Genomic DNA, 10265 nt, shown 5'->3' with positions numbered 1-10265 from the left:
TTTCTGCTTCTGAACTCCCTTGTGCCGCTGTGTCCTTTTCCTCAGACTGAGATCTCGGCTCAGCCGGCCGCTGCCCCTGCCTCCCGTACACACCTGCGCGCTCTGCCCCTGCCATAGCCCTTGGGTGTGTGGTAGGTGAAACCGTGCGTGTGATGTGGGGGAAAGGATTAGGCATTAACTGCTGTAGCTAAGGGTTTCTTAATCCACCTCCCATCAGTGATGTGCTTTCTAAACTGGAGCCAATGGGGAACTGGAGTATGGTGCTCAGCAGTGGGTTGGAGCACCTCCAGATGGACGGGAGGTGGATACCTGGGGTCCAGTGGGGAATCCAGCACAGAAACCAGGAATACCAGGGGAATCGGTGGCTGGAGGCTAATGGTATTTAGGTGATTTTGAGCTTTGGGTGCAGTCTTGGGAGCCAGGACTCCTGGGTTCTATTCTGGACTCTGGGAGGGGAGTAGGGTCTCGTGGTTAGAGCAGAAGGGGCTGGGAGTTAGGACCCCTGGGATCATGCTATGGAAGCATGATACAAATTGATTAGCCTTTCCTGCCCTGATGGGGACTTCCTGTCTTGTCTGACATCTTCCAGGAAGTCAGGCGTCGCCCTGAATCTTATACATCTACAACGGTCTCAGCTCCTTTCGGTCGTCTCCTCCTCTGGGATGAAATGGGTCAGAGGGGAAGATCTATGGGTCTCTCAGGATCTGGATTCTAGCTTGGAGATTCACAAGTGTGAATGAAGGGGAAATTGCTCAGTTCTCATTGTGGCCAGAAGGGACTGTTTTGTTTTGTGTTTTATTCAGCACCTAGCACAATGGGCGCCTTGCCTATGGCTGGGGCTCCTTGCCACTACTGTAATACGCCTAATATGCCTGGCACAAATGAGTCCTGGTGTGTGAGTGGGGCTGTATAGGCTGTTTAGCCCAGGCCAGAGAGTCCCACCCAGGGGCTGGATGTAGTAACGGCTATCTGGTAGTCGAGCTAGAGTGGATTAAATGCCTTCCAATCTGGATTTAAAGTCTCGAGTGATGGAGATGATTCCCCCAACCCCCTGTTCCTGGGTCAGCAGTTTCTACGGTCAATTCCCTCTCTGTTTAAAAATGTGCATCTTGTTTCCTGTCTGAATTCGTCCAGATCTACATCAGCCTTTGTCTGCTGCTTTACAGAGCCCTCCCCTCGCAGAAATCTGCCGCCTGGGTAGGTACTTCTAGACCAGGATCAAGAGGCCTCTTGACATACCTTTGGATAATTACACTTGAGCTGCTCTGTGCAGCATAAATGGCCCTTAAAGTGGGGGAAGCAGCCTTCTCCCACCCCCACCCCTGCAGGGGTCTTCTCTAGCCTAGGTAGAACAAGCATTAGGGCCCAGCATTCTGGCCTAGGGGGTGGCTTGGGGGCATGGCTGAAGCACACTGCGCTATGGCCATTTCTCTGCTCTCCAGGGCCCAGTGAGTATGGGAGTTGGAGCAGCCTCGAGGTTGCTCTGAATGTTGCTGGGAGCTGGGCAAGGCCCAGAATGTGGGGAGAGCAAAGGGGGTTTCAAGCCACCTCTTCCCTCCCTCCCCCCATCCCTGCCCCAAGTGCAGGAACAGGAGAGATGTGAATCCAGCCTGAAGCATGCTGAATTCTGCATGTTCCCCACAGTTGTTTGTACTGCATAGGGCATGGGTGCAGCTCTGCCCCATCAGCCTGGCTCTTTCCTTGCTTCCACGTTTCATTAGTTCAGGGAGCGACATCTTTTTGCAGTCAGGCAGGCAGGCTCTCCCCTGGTACCTGAAATGACAGAGATTGTTTTCCCAACGCAGCAGCCAGAATCTCCCCATCTGTGGAAAAAGCCCATAGGAGACTGCAGAGATAGCGATAGAACTTGGGAATTCCTGGCTCCCAGCCCTCTGTTTGGTCCACAGACTGGTTGGTACATACGCTCACGTAAACCTACAGTGTTCCCAATGTGTGCCTTAAACTGCTCAATACCTACATAACCACCTACTCTGGGCCAGTGCACCAGGCTCATTCGCTGTTCACAGACTAAAGATTATTGGAACATGATTTTGGCGGGGGTTGGGGTGATCTCAGTTCCACAGTGATGGAGGGTGGGGGGATGATCTCGGTCAGGGTCTGGGCAGTGCTCAGGATAATGGGGGCGGGGGGGGCGGTGATTTTGGTCAGGGTCTGGGCAGTGCTCAGGATGATGGGGGAGGGGGTGGTGGTGATTTCGGTCAGGGTCTGGGCAGTGCTCAGGATGATGGGGGAGGGGTGGTGGTGATTTCGGTCAGGGTCTGGGCAGTGCCCAGGATGATTGGGGGTGGGAGGGACCCAATCTCAGTCAGAGTCTGGGCAGCACTGGGGGGGATAGAAGCTCCGATCTCAGTGGGTTTCTGGGCAATACCCACTGTGATGTGGACCCTGATCTTAGTTGGGGGTCTGTGGCTGGCAGAACTGCAAAAGCAAAGGCCCGGGCTATGAAAGTCATCACTGGGTATGGCTACACTTGAAATTTCAAAGCGCTGCCGCGGCAGCGCTTTGAAGTGTGAGTGTGGTCGGAGCGCCAGTGTTGGGAGTGAGGTCTCCCAGCACTGCACATAAACCACATCCTCTACAGGTGTAGCTTGCAGCGCTGGGAGCCATGTTCCTAGCGCTGTGGCACTGATTACACTGAGGCTCTACAGCGCTGTATCTTGCAGCGCTCGGGGGTGGGGGAGGTTCACACCCCTGAGCGTGAAAGTTGCAGCGCTGTAAAGTGCCAGTGTAGCCATACCCCCTGAGTTCACAACAGGACTTGAACTCAGGACAATCAAAATCTACAGCACAGCGTGCTACCTCTTGAGCTAAAAGGGTAACTCTTTCAGCTGTTAGCTGTAGTAGGCTGCTATCCTTCTTGTTGCTCCTACACGGGGCTGCCATGCCTGCTGTGCTTGCATATTGCAAAGTCACTTTTTTTTTTTTTTTAAATTAAATCAGCTGTCTTCCCACAAACATCTCATTCAGTGTCCCTCCAACTTTCCAGGAAATTTCCCTTGCAGGTACAAGAACCTGCTTCTTAATTTTCAGGCAGATCAGCGCAGCAAGAGCACAGTTAAGAGGGGTGAGGTTAAAAAGATCCTACCTCTTTAATGGTAAGTTTCAATAGTTTAATGTGACAGGATTAGAGTCTCCATTGTTTGGCTATAATGCAACCAGGGTTCCTTCTCATCCCTGCTGATGGGGACAGTCCGATTAAACCCTTTGGGGAAATCCCAGTGCTTTATAGAGCTATTTGCTTTTCTTCTAATATCTGCCATCAGCCAGCCTGTTTGTAAAGGAAATTCGACCCCTAAAGCCTTCTCAGCTCCCTCTAGCCTGTAGGGCTGAGATGGTCTTGAGGCTAAAAAGCAGGATTCTGACTCAGATATTTCCAGTTCTGTGCAGGGAAAGTGCACGTTAGATCAGGGGGACTCTCCTGGGAGAGCTAGGACCCTTGGGTTCTATCCCCAGCTCTGGGAGGAGAGTGAGTCTAGTGGTTAGAGCAGGGAGGCAGGACTCCTGGGTTCTATTCCCGTCTCTGGGAGGGGGCCGGTATAGGAGACGGGACTCCTGGATTTTATTCCTGGCACCTCATTTTCCCCATCTCTAACCTGGGACTAGTGCCACCACACTGAGTGCTTTCCTGGCACCTGTGCCGCGCCCTGACCCCAGAGAGATTGTTTCCCGGCACCTCTTTCTCTCACCCTCGTTAACAGAGAGCAGGCCGTGTCTGTCTGGTGTTGGCAATCCAGCCATCACATTCGGTTCCTCTCTGCCCCGGAGGAGTCTGCAAACAATGAATTGGAGTAGGGGTTGTAACATCCCAGTGTAAATCCCCACCCTGGGCTGAACTGGTTAAGACATAAGGGCCTGATCCTCTCTGAAACCAACCAAGCTGCTTTGCCTGCACCGGATTTGTTTGAGTAAGCCAGTTTGGGCTGGGCTTCTGCTCCCAATTACCTGTCGGGGGAAGGTCAGGTTACTTGGCACCTCTCCATCCTCCTCCTCTGTCCGTGCGGTGCCGTCTTTGTGCCGTTCTCCCAGCCCAGCACACCTGCTCCGAAAGCCAGGGGAGAACCTGGAATATAGCTCGCCGCCCATCTCCAGACAGGTGGGGAGATGCTCAGCCGGAGGGGCGGAGGGTGTCTCTGACTCACCCAGCTGCCTTGAGGGCAGGGTGGAGGAGGGAGCGGGATCTGTTAATGATTGATCAGCGCTGGAGATGCAAAGGGTCCTCGGTTCTGGGTCAGACTGCAGATCCAGGGAGCCCCGGAGGATTGGAATTAAGCTGCTGCTTATCAGGTATGTGAGGGCAGCCACTGGGCGAGGCAGCTGGCTGGAGTGCTCAGCATTACTGGTGCCACAGAACGAGGCAACTGGTGCTGATCTCACCTGGTCTCTGGGCTGCAAATTTCCATCTGTCAAAGCAGGGGGAGAGGAGGGGCGGGATATTTGGGACTCAACAGTCAGGTTATTGAAGCAGGGAGTCTGTGTCTATGTAGTGCCCAGCACATGGAGTCCATGCAGCACCTCACACAATGGGGACCCCCTCAGTCTTGGTTGGGGGGCAGGGGGTTGTGCTGTGATGGGTGCAGTGGGGCCCTGAATGGGGGCCCCTGGTCTCGGGTGGGTGGGATCTGTGCTGCACCTAGCACAGTGGGGACCCCGGTCTCGGTTGTGTGTCTGTGAAGGGGTTGCGCTGTGACAGGAGCGGTGGGGCCCTGGTTATAATTAGGGTCTGCTGCGCCTGACACAATGGGAGCCCCTGATCTTAGCAGGGTGAGGGGTCTGTGCTGCCCCTATCACAGTGGGGGTACCCCGATCTTGGGTGGGGAGGGGTTGTGCTGTACCTGGCACAATGGGGCATCAGGCTCAGTCGAGGATCCGTGCTGTGTCTGGTGTACTGGCCGCTGGGGTGGGGAGGTGGTGCCATCATAAACAGCAGCAATGGAAACACGAGGCTCTGTTCTTCCCAGGGAGAGCTGCCCCTGACTCCCCTGGATTTAGGAGGTGCTGGGATGAGAGATTCATGGCCGGGGAAGCTTTACCAGGAACTGGATCCAAGGGGCAGGTGTGCACTCCACGATCAATATTTATTCTGTCGTTTTAACCCTGGCTGCCAGGTTGAGACGTGGCCCGGTCGATGACAAAGTACAAAGTTTGTGGCTTCCGTGGGGTTAACAGTATATCCCTGCCCAGGGCCGGGGGGCAGTGTCATGGCACAGACTCCTGGAGCACAGCCTTAAAGGGGCATGCTGCCAGATAAGTCTAGCAGAAAATACGGCTTCAGCAACTTGGGTTTTCCCCCCACAGTACCTCCTCCTTTGTATTATCGTAGCATCTCTAGATGTGCTAGGAGCTGTACGTGCAGGGTGAGAGGCTCCTTGCCCGAAGCGCTCACTGCCTAACCAACATAGTGTTAGCCCCACTTCCCAGATGGGGAAAGTGACTCACCCCTGGCCGAGCAGAGACTGGAAGGCAAGTCTCCAGGGCCCAATAACCACATGGCTTTGTTTCCTGGTGGCTTTGCTGGCAGTCCTGGGTGCCCAGTGCCTGGCAGGAGCAGGCCCTGCCTGCTAGAAAGAGTTTCACGCTGATTTTTAGCTTCAGAGCAAATGTTGGGTTTCAACCTTCTGTCTCTGAGACCTCAACCTAGCAGCCAGGGGCTGAGCATTCCCGCCTGGATACGCTGACTGGTGTAACTTCACTTGCCCTGTGATGATTATTCAACACTTGCTTCTGGTAACAACTGAAATGCACTTGGTACAGTCAGGGTCGGCTCCAGGGGTTTTGCCGCCCCAAGCATCCCCTCCCCCCCTCAAAAAAAAAAAAAAAAAAAAAGCCGTGATCATGATCTGCGGCAATTCAGCGGGAGGTCCTTCATTCTGAGCGGGAGTGAGGGACCCTCTGCCGAATTGCTGCTGAATACCTGAAAGTGCTGCCCCGTTCTGGAGTGGCCGCCGCAAGCACATGCTTGATAAGCTGGTGCCTGGAGCTGGCCCTGGGTACAGTGCAAACGCAAGACCTGAGCCTGCAAATAGGCCCTAGGAACAGACCCCAGGCCCTTCTGCTGAGCACCATTAACTGCACAGTCCACGGGGGGCAGGGCTACGCTAGGAAATTAGGTCTGCATAAGGGTCGCTCAGGGCTGTGAGAAATTCACCCCCCCGAGCGATGCTGTGAAACTGAACTAAGCTCTGGTGCAGATAGCGCTAAGTCAATGGGAGAAGTCTCCCGTCGATATAGCTCCCGCCTCTCGGGGAGGTGAGTTACCTACGCTGAGGGGAGAAGCCTCCTGTCGGTGTAGGTAGCATCTCCATTGAGGTGCTAGGTCGTGCAGCAGCAGCATCTGAAGTGTGGACTTGTATCAAAGCTCATCCTATTTGGGGCAGTGACTGTGGCTCACTCAGTGTCTGGGCAGAGCCCAGCTCCATGGGGCCCCGATCTCGGTCGCTCTAAGCTCCACTGTAGTATAAAAAATAACCTTGGAACGATCATGCTGTCTCATTGTGAATTCAGCCGCCACCCATAGCGCAGGGTACCGAGTTGCCTTTCAGATTCAGAGAACTGGCGTCTGGCAGCTAGAGCAAAAATAATCCAGTTTCCCTGCTGCCTTCCAGGGCTCAGCGACGGGATGGAAACATCTTCCTGAAACGCTCCTCATCTTGCCCCACTGAAAGAAATTTGTGGCAGCTCAGCAACCATCCTTCTGTCTTCCCACCTTGGAATCTAACCGTGACCAGCAAAGAGTTTTGGTAAGAGGGGGCTGGGAAGTGAGAAATATCCAGCCCTTATTTCTTATGCTTCGACAGATAAACTCCATTTTAGTTTCTGGGACACAGAAGAAGGGAGGGGAGAAGGTAATTACAATCCCTAGTTCTTATCAGGGGTAGACCTCAGAGTGCTTTACAAGGCAGGACTGGACGGGGAAACTGAGGCACAGAGATGCAAAGTGGCTTGCTCACATGACTCTGCCTGTGTGTGTAATCGCCTCCCAGTCAGAATGGTTGATACCACTTCTGAGAGCCACCTGCCTGCCTGGCCATTTCCCAGGAGCTCTTGGACCTGGCCCCCCACCCCCCGCGATCTTCCCACGTTCTCTCTAAAATAGGAACAGTCACAGAATCGGGATCAAAGTCCAGGGTCGGCAGGATCCGGGATTTCCTGCTGGAGTTTGCAAAGAGCAGGAATTTCCATGCACATGGGGGCCAGGGTGGATCAGAAAATCCCAAGCGGTTCCACTTTATTTTATATCACTGTGGTGGCTAGGGGCTCTATCCTGCCAAGACAGTCCAGCCCCGGAGAGCTTTCAGTCTAACTAGACAAAGGGCAGGAGGAGAAACTGAGGCACGGTGAAAGGAAACAAGTGGCCTAAGGTCCTTGGTGGAGCCACACCTGGTTTTCAGTAGCCAACAGTGAGGACGCTTTGGACTCCGTAGCAATGGTGTGAGATCAGGGGATGTAGGGGGCTTCAGGAAGGTGAAGAGCTGGGGCTCCTGGCAGCCTGATGTGCTGGGGAAGCTGCCTGCAGCACTGGCTGCATACACAGGGTACTGGGAAGGCTGAAGGTTGCCCTGATTCTCAGCTGCCCCGATCCTGCATTCAAGGTACGGCTGGGGAGAGGTGGCTGTGGGTCTCCTCTTTGCATCCTGCCCAGCCACAGCCCCCATCTGCTCCTGTGGGGCAGAGAATAGCCGGTGCTCAGTATGCCCCAGCCATGCCCCTGGTCTGCCCCCTATGGGCCCTGTGGGGCAGAAAATAGCCACAGCTCAGTGTGCCCCGATTTGCCCCCTGTGGGGCAGAGAATAGCTGGAGCACAGTGTGTCCCAGCCATGCCCCCAGTCTGCCTCCCTATGGGCCAGCCACGTCCCCGATCCACACCCTAGGGGCCAGCCACAGCTCCCATCTGCTCCTGTGGGGCAGAGAATAGCCGGAGCGCAGTGTGCCCCAACCACACCCCTGATCTGCCCCCTATGGGCCCTGTGGGGCAGAGGATAGTCAGAGTTCAGGGAGCCCCAGCCACGCCCCCAATCCGCCTCCCTATGGGCCAGCCATGCCCCTGATCCGCCCCCTATGGGGCAGAGAATAGCCGGTGCTCAGTATGCCCCAGCCATGCCCCTGGTCCGCCCCCTATGGGCCCTAGGCGGCCAGCGAACAGCCACAGCCCAGTGTGCCCTGGCCATACCCACAGATCCAGCCCCTACAGCAGAGGCTGGGCACAAGACCTTTGCACTAACTCCATGCCAGCTGCAGGCGGGGGGGACGGATTTTCCGGGGGTTGTTTCCACCCCAGTGTGGCACAGGGAAGCCTCAGCATGACTGAGAATCAGGGCTCACTTCGGCCATCGTTGGCTTCTTTGCAGGCTTACAGCCTCCCATGGGGCTGGGGTTCAGAGTCGTCCCCGGGTGGGATGGGGGGTGGACTCTGGATCCTTTTGCGTTTTTTTTTTTTTTGTTTTTTTGTTTTGTTTTTTTTGCTGCCTCTTCAAAGGTCTGGAGCGTGTTTGCAGAATTCTTGGTCTGTTTGCTCAAGATTTAAGGACTCCTCCAGCAGGTTCATTTTCCAGAGGGTGGCAGTACCATGGAGTGGGAAAGGCCCATCCAGACAGGACATGCAGGGTGATACTGAAAGCAATCCCATGCCATGTTTTATTATGGGGCAGCACAGGAGGGTAGTGGGTGGACCAGGAGGTGCTGGGCATCAGGACTCCTTTCCCAGGTTCTTTTCCCAGTTATCAGAGGACAGGGGTGTCCAGTGGTTAGAGTAGGGAGGCCTGGGAGTCAGGACTCCTGGGTTTGATCCCTAACTCTGGCAGGGGAGTGGGGTCTACTGGGTTAGTCAGGGATGGGAATCAGGACTCCTGGGTTTGATCCCTAACTCTGGCAGGGGAGTGGGGTCTACTGGGTTAGTCAGGGACTGAGTACCAGGGCTATAAACTACCAAGCTTAGAGGGGCCGGGACAGCTCAGTGAAAAATGAAGCACTGTGGAAGGGGCCCCTAAAGCATTTAGCGTAAGGGGCAGGGAGGCAGGAGAGTGCTGGGTTCTAATCTTCGCTTTACCCCTGACTTTTTGTGCCCTTGACACGTGGCTGAAGCTCACAAGAGGATAGGCAGCCCTCACCCCCACCCTGATTAAGGTGCCTGGGTGTCGTCCATCGCCTGCAATCTATCCATGTCCATCCACTGTTCCCTTAGCCGGCCATGCAATGCTGGGCAAGGGGGAATCTTTTCCTGTGCCTTAGTGCTCGCCCAACGCCCCAAGGCCAGGCTTCAGCTCGCCAACGAAGCAGGTGGCCTAGAAACACTGAGCAACAATCAAGGGTGGGGCGAGTTATGGCCTCTCGAGGCATACAAACAAATCACGCGTTGGTTGGCACAAAAGCAGCTAAAGAACAAACAAGGAAACGGGGAGGAGGGCGATTGGCTCAGCCCGGGCTGGAGCATTGACCTGCTGGGTTTGGGTTCGGTTCTGCTGGCTGGCAAAGGAGGAGGCAGGTGGAAGGCGGTTCCCCGCGGGCAGTGCAGATCCCTGGGTGGTCAGTTTTGTTTGGGGGCAGGCGCTGCGGCAGGCAGGCAGCGCTGTAGGAGTGAGATCTTGAGCCAGGCGGGGAGATGGGGGCCGCAGGCTGGAGTTTAGAGCTGGCACTGATTGGGGCTGGTGAGACACTGCCCAGCTTTGTGTCCCCGCCCCCCCCCCCCGGGTGGTCTGTCTCCACTTGGTCTTGTACTCAGATTGGCAACTATCTAAGGAGGGGCCTTTTGTACAGCACCTTGCACAATGGGGTCCTGGGCCGTTGCTAGCATGCCCTCTGCCCTACCGTAATACACCCAATAGCCATCAAAATATACCATACCTGGCACAATGGGACCCCAGTCAAGGACTAGGACGCCTAGACGCTACCGTAATGCACCTAATAGGATTGCAAATGTACACAGTAGGGTCCTGGTCCATGATGGGGTGCCTAGGCACTACCATAAGACTAGTGTTGCCCTTTTGGCCTGAGCCCCTTCGATAATATTTGAGCACCTTGCAGGGTTATTTCCATTAGGAGAAAGAAAATCAGTGGTCACCAGGTGTTTGTTTACATAGAATGTGCTGAAAGTCCCGTGTCCCTGAACGCAGTAGGCAGAAACAGCAGCAGGCAGCTTCCTCGCTCAGAAATCCCCATGTCTGCCCATCCAGTGGGCTCTGTGCCCAAGAAGCCCTGTCCCTCTGCTGCTTCTAAGGGTCACGCTCATAATTCTTGCTTCAAGGCATCAG

At 55.0% G+C, this 10265-nt stretch overlaps 1 protein-coding gene across 7 annotated transcripts in view; it reads left to right on the top strand.

Moving 5' to 3' along the window:
• Nucleotides 1–73: 73 nt before the first annotated feature.
• The window catches only part of SYNE4 (spectrin repeat containing nuclear envelope family member 4), a 28566-nt gene continuing 18374 nt past the window's right edge, over nt 74–10265 (top strand). For 6 of the 7 annotated variants that reach the window (XM_032776231.2, XM_032776229.2, XM_032776224.2 and 3 more), the window contains exons 1-2: nt 74–1915; nt 3008–3116. The gene's annotated coding sequence lies outside the window, so the exon portion shown is untranslated. The other variant, XM_032776226.2, reaches the window with a different exon arrangement.

This window comes from Chelonoidis abingdonii, chromosome 11 (genome assembly GCF_003597395.2).
Source record: "Chelonoidis abingdonii isolate Lonesome George chromosome 11, CheloAbing_2.0, whole genome shotgun sequence".
Classification (NCBI taxonomy): domain Eukaryota; kingdom Metazoa; phylum Chordata; order Testudines; family Testudinidae; genus Chelonoidis; species Chelonoidis abingdonii.
Note: the sequence above shows the minus strand (reverse complement) of the source record. Positions and strands in the feature narration are given on the sequence as shown.